This window comes from Bos indicus, chromosome 20, assembly GCF_029378745.1.
Source record: "Bos indicus isolate NIAB-ARS_2022 breed Sahiwal x Tharparkar chromosome 20, NIAB-ARS_B.indTharparkar_mat_pri_1.0, whole genome shotgun sequence".
In the NCBI taxonomy this organism is placed as follows: domain Eukaryota; kingdom Metazoa; phylum Chordata; class Mammalia; order Artiodactyla; family Bovidae; genus Bos; species Bos indicus.
This window is the reverse complement of record NC_091779.1, coordinates 67,765,511-67,771,510: the sequence shown is the minus strand read 5'-3', so window position 1 is coordinate 67,771,510 and position 6,000 is coordinate 67,765,511.

Below are 6,000 nucleotides of genomic sequence, written 5' to 3'. Positions count from 1 at the left end.
TGTGGGAGCGAGCAAGGCATTCCAGGGGAAAGGTGATCAAGAAACAAGGCCCCTCAGCAAACAGAGAATGTCATACCAGGCAGAGGAAGAGAAAGAAGAAAGCCAGACAAGCAGAGAAAGTGAAAGTGAAAGTCGCTCAGTCATGTCTGATTCTTTGTGAACCCATTCAGTCCACGGAATTCTCCAGGCCCAAATACTGGAGTGGGTAGCCTGTCCCTTCTCCAAGGGATCTTTCCAACCCAGGGATCAAATCCAGGTCTCCCACATTGCAGGCGGATTCTTTACCAGCTGAGCCACCAGGGAAGCCCCAGACAAGAGAAAGGCATTTGTGAGCACACCTTCAGACATGAAAGGACAGGGAAGTATGAGAACAGTGCTTCCCAAGATTGATCGACAGTGCTTTCTTTCTACACACTGACTTTTCAATGTCTAAACCCATGCCTGTCCCTGCTAAGAGGGGCTCCTGAATGTTAAAGGCAGTTTGAAAAAGTATAATCTGCATTTGTATTGATTTAATTAATCATTATTATATATCAAGTTTATTTTTCAATCCCAAATTTTGTTGAAGGATGCTATCAGATTTGTACGCTTATCACACCAGTTGTTGTTTTTGCTGAGTCGCTAAGCTATGTCCGACTCCTTCTGACCCTACAAACTTCACCATGCCAGGCTTCTCTGTCCTTCACTGTCTATTGGGGTTTGCTCAAACTCACATCCATTGAGTCAGTGATGCTATCTAACCACCTCATCCTCTGGCACCCCCTTCTTTTCCTCCCCTCGATCTTTCCTATCACATTGGAAGTGTTAGGTAAGTAGAATAGGGAAAAGGAGTCCAAAATGGCGGTGGCTAAAAGACAAGGAAGGTCCAAGGACCAGAGTGAAGACTTCAGGCAGAACAAACAGAACAAACAGCACTCCTGGCTAAGCCCAATTTGCATAGGGCAGGCCTAGGTGGAGGAAAAAACATATAAAAGGAGGAGCCAAAGCGCTTTCTCTCGGACTTTATCTCCCGCGTGCATGGGCACACTCTCTCTTTCTCTCTCTCTCTCTCTTTCTCCTTCCCCATGCACTCCTCCACTCCCTTCTCTTCGAGTCTTGGATTCTCCTGCTATCTTCTAAATAAAATGGAGCTGTAACACTGATTTGCCTAAGAGCTGTAGCACAGTTTGTCCAAGACCTGAGAGCTGTGACGCGCCAAGGGCTTTAATGTCCGTTGCTCCAAATCTTTGTTGTGACGAGACAAAGAACCGAGGAACATACACTCACATGACAGAAGTGTGACTCAAAGATATTTTAGAGACATTAGCCAAACTCATTGGTTCTTTTGAGGGAACGGGTAAAGAAAGCTAGCAAGTGAGAAGATTTTATTTGCATTATTAAGAAGTAATCATTTCAAATCCAAATTTCCCCAAACATAGGATTGCTCAGTTATCAGGAACTAATGGAAAGTTTTGTATCTTAGTGACTTTACAGACCCACAGCTGATTTTGTTCATAAAGCAACCTTAATAAAATACCAATAAATACTCTGATAGAGTATTTATTTACTCTGATACAGATAGAGATCTGTAAAATAGTGTCATGTGGTTACTGATTTGAAATTTTATAGCTTGAGAACTTGTTTTTGTTTTTTTTTTCCACCTCATGAAGATAGAATGAGACAGCTGAACTAAAATTGCTCAGTGACAGAGTCATGATGTTAATTAGTTGTCCAAGACATGGTTTCCCATTTGAATCTTACCCAGGGCATTAAGTTAAACACAAACTGTGGTGTTCACAACATTACAGATGGCATTCTTCATCTCTGGGAATTATCCAGACTTTTCCCAGATCCTTTAGCAAAGAGAAAGACTGGGTTCTCTTTCCCCATAGTTTGTGTGAGTCAGATGGGCAGTTTTTTCCAGTTATCCAAGTCTTCACAAATGAGACGTGATATGGGAAAAAGGAATCCAATTTGTCACATCAGATTTGCTGTGCAATTCTCAGTCTTGGGGCTGCAGAAATGCTGAACTCTGTTCAAGAGATGCAATCTTTATTCTGGAAGGATCATTGCAACTATTTCCCATGTAAATCAACTGGGCTTGGACGCAACGGTTGGAGCAAGGGGAATGTTGATGCTCATGCTGAATTTGCTCTACACTCATCTGATTCTGCCAACTGGTTTTTTTCTCATTTGTTCTATTTTTTAAAATAACATGCATTATTTTTCATCCACGTGCACTAAAATGCATTTAAGTTAAAGTGCTGTTAAATTCACATATCAGTTTCTACATTCCAGGCGTTGTTCTAAGTTCTCTGTAAACATTCACTTATCTGTCCTCATACTAACCTTTTGGAGTAGTTTCTATTTTTATCATGTCCATTACACAGATGGGAAAATGAAGCCTCCTATAGGATAGGAAACAGACCTAGCATCTTATCTTGGCATTCTCAATTTTACCTGATAAATAATTTAATATGAAAATAACAATTCATTCAGTCCTTCAGTTTTCCTTTGCAGTACATGGTACATTTACGAGTACATGACCAAGTTTTACTTCCATAACAAAATCTAAGATCTTGTTTTATAATAAGCAAATTTAATTTATCATGTGTACTAATTTTTTTTATATCTTCGGTTGTCACACCTATGCCTGATTTTTATTTTTCTGTTGCTGTTCTCTAAATATTCAAAATCTCATTACTTTTCTCTTCCCATGTATCTTATTATTTTTATCACCAGTATTTACTTTCACTTTTTCAAAAGGATTTTAGCTTAATTCCCTGATATTCAGTTACAAAGAAAGCAGTGTATGTTAGAGTATAGTCATCTCACCTGTAGAGTAAAATTTTTATCAACCTTGCTTAGACATACATACAAATATACCTTCCATTTTTCAGTAACGGTTTTTGTTATTTTGTAACATCAGCAGTTCTCTAAACTCTATATTGACCTGTGACTGCAACCTTGAAATTAAAAGACGCTTACTTCTTGGAAGGAAAGTTATGACCAACCTAGACAGCATATTAAAAAGCAGAGACATTACTTTGCCGACAAAGGTCCGTCTAGTCAAGGCTATGGTTTTTCCAGTGGTCATGTATGGATGTGAGAGTTGGACTGTGAAGAAGGCTGAGCACCAAAGAACTTATGCTTTTGAACGGTGGTGTTGGAGAAGACTCTTGAGAGTCCCTTGGACTGCAAGGAGATCCAACCAGTCCCTTCTGAAGGGGATCAGCCCTGGGATTTCTTTGGAAGGAATGATGCTAAAGCTGAAACTCCAGTACTTTGGCCACCTCATGTGAAGAGTTGACTCATTGGAAAAGACTCTGATGCTGGGAGGGATTGGGGGCAGGAGGAGAAGGGGACGACAGAGGATGAGATGGCTGGATGGCATCACTGACTGGATGGACATGAGTCTGAGTGAACTTTGGGAGTTGGTGATGGACAGGGAGGCCTGGTGTGCTGTGATTCATGGGGTCGCAAAGAGTCGGACAAGACTGAGCGACTGAACTGAACTGAACTGAGTGCTAAACACTGTGCTACGCTTAGTTGCTCAGTCATGTCTGACTCTGTGACCCCATGGACTGTAGCCCACCAGGCTCCTCTGTCCTTGGGATTCTCCAGGCAAGAGTACTGGAGAGGGTTGCATGCCCTCCTCCAGGGGATCTTCCCCACCCAGGGATCAAACCTGCATCTCTTATGTCTCCTATATTGACAGGGAGGCTCTTTACCACTAGCACCACCCAGAAAGCCCAAGTAGGGCACATGTCGGGTGAATTCCAGAGGCAGAGATGGAAAAACCGGCAGCAGCAGAACACAGGGGATGAAAACGCTAACGTTCTACCATGACTCAGCATCCTGGGGAGGCCCAGACAATGGCCACTTGTTCGAAATGTTCCAGAGCAAAGAAATCACCTGGAAGTCTTTGCAGTTCATTCTACAAAGTGGCCAAAACAAAACCTGAAAAGGAAGTCTGCACACGTGTGCTTCCTCACCTCCCCTTCTCTCCAGTCCCGAGGGGTCCCCTGCCCTAGGGTTACAGGACAGCCAGACACAGGACACCTGCCTGGACAGGCAAGACGACCAGCATTTACCAGTCATGATGCCGAGAGGTGTATGGTGGGGTCTGGCTCTTTGCTGCCCAAAAGCCACTAAACAGGCCAGGTTGGTGGAAAGGAAAGTTCACTTTATTTCTGATGTGGGCAACTGTGGTGGGGCGGGGTGGACGTCTGTCTGCAGGCTGACCCCCCCCCCCATCCCTAGCAACCAGTGGAGCAAGAGGTTTTCTGCACAGAATGGGACTATACGCAGAAACAGCAGTCAACTCTGACAGTCATCTTGAAATTGGTCATCAGTGGTCTGATCAGCATCATCTTCATTGTTTTAGGTACAGTTAATTTTCAGTTCCCAGGTGCGTTGGTTCCCATTTCTTTGAGGCCAATTCTTGGAATTATGGCAGCTTCTGGCAGCTCCGTCCAAGGGGTCGCAGAGAGTCAGAGGCCACCGAGCAACTGAGCACAACACAGCCACAGGATTAGGTCCCTGGGCAACTGGTCTCCCCTTGGGTGCAAAGCCACCACATTAACATAACAAAAGCTACCTTTATTTCTCTCAGCACTCAGGAAATTACAAATTTGGAGCGCTCTGTGCTAGGAATTGGAGGAGACCAAATACACATATCTTATTATAAATCACAAATGGGCTCCACCGTGTTCTATGGCCCTTCTATACCCAGTCCATCCATTTCCTTCATCTCAACCCCCAACCTTGCCCCCAGGCTGCAGTAGACCCTTCATCTATGTCATCTAGGATGAGCACCAGATTCAATGAGGGGCTAAAAAACCTGGAAAACCTTCATCACTGTAAAGGATATCGCTTCTTAACGATGGAAAGATTGATTTTGGTTGTATTCCAAAAGGGGAATAAAAGAATTCCAAAAGTGGATCCTTTTTACTGGCCATTCTTCTTTCATTCCATCTGATGAACTTAAAGAGAGCCATGGGCATGATGGTAGCTAAACTTGGAAAACCTGATGCCCTTGCATGTTACCTTCGACGCAATTAGCGATAATTAGAGATCCCCGGTTTACCAAGCATGCAATGCCCAGTACTCAAGACAAAGGGACTCTCTGCCTCCTGCAGAACCTTTGCTAGCTTCCAATGAGCCCCTGACAGACTGGCTGTGGGCACACCAAGGCACACACCAGTTAGGAACTTCGTGGAGGAGGGGATGGGGAGGGGCTTAAGCCCACTTCCCAAAGCACGACTTTTTGTAAAATTTCTCCCACTTCTGCAGAGTGTTTTAAAATAAATAAATATGAGAAAGAGAGCGAGAGATGGAGACGGAGTCTGCCCTTCACAGCCTGAGGGTGCTCCGTGTCTGCCCAGCAAGCCTGCACCGCCGAGCTGCCAGAAATCAGAGGCACCCACTGGCTCAGGGCGAGCCGGGCGAAGGGGGGTCCAGAGACCACTGCCACCAATTTCCACTCCAAAATGTGCAAAAACCGGCCAAGACGGGCTTAACTGAATGTGCAGGGGACTGGGACCACGAAGCAGGAGCCCAGATTCCGGAGACCTCCAGGAGGTAAGAGGTCTGGGAGGCCAAGGAGCAGTGAGTAGAACGGAGTGGTCACAGGCAGGACACACGCCGGAAAATCCGGTGCGCTGAGGCTCCAGCGCGCACACAGGCACGGCGGCGGACGCGGGAGGAAGGACACAGAAACCGGTTCTAATGCACATTCACGTACACCTAGCGCAGGTACGTGTGCGCTCACGTTCAAACACACACGTGCGTTCACACACAGAGCCATCAACAGGTGTAGAACCCGGGCTGGGCTGGTAGGCGGGCGGGTGGCGGCGCGTCCTCAGCCTCCTAGCGCGACTGACACAGCAGCGCAGGAACTGGCCCCGGCCCGCACCCACCCTCAAAGCCAAAGCCTTCCCTATCGGCTGCACGTAGGGCTCCAGCGGCCCCGGGACAGGCGCGCTCAGAGCAAGGCCAGTCCGCGGCGGCCAGGATCCC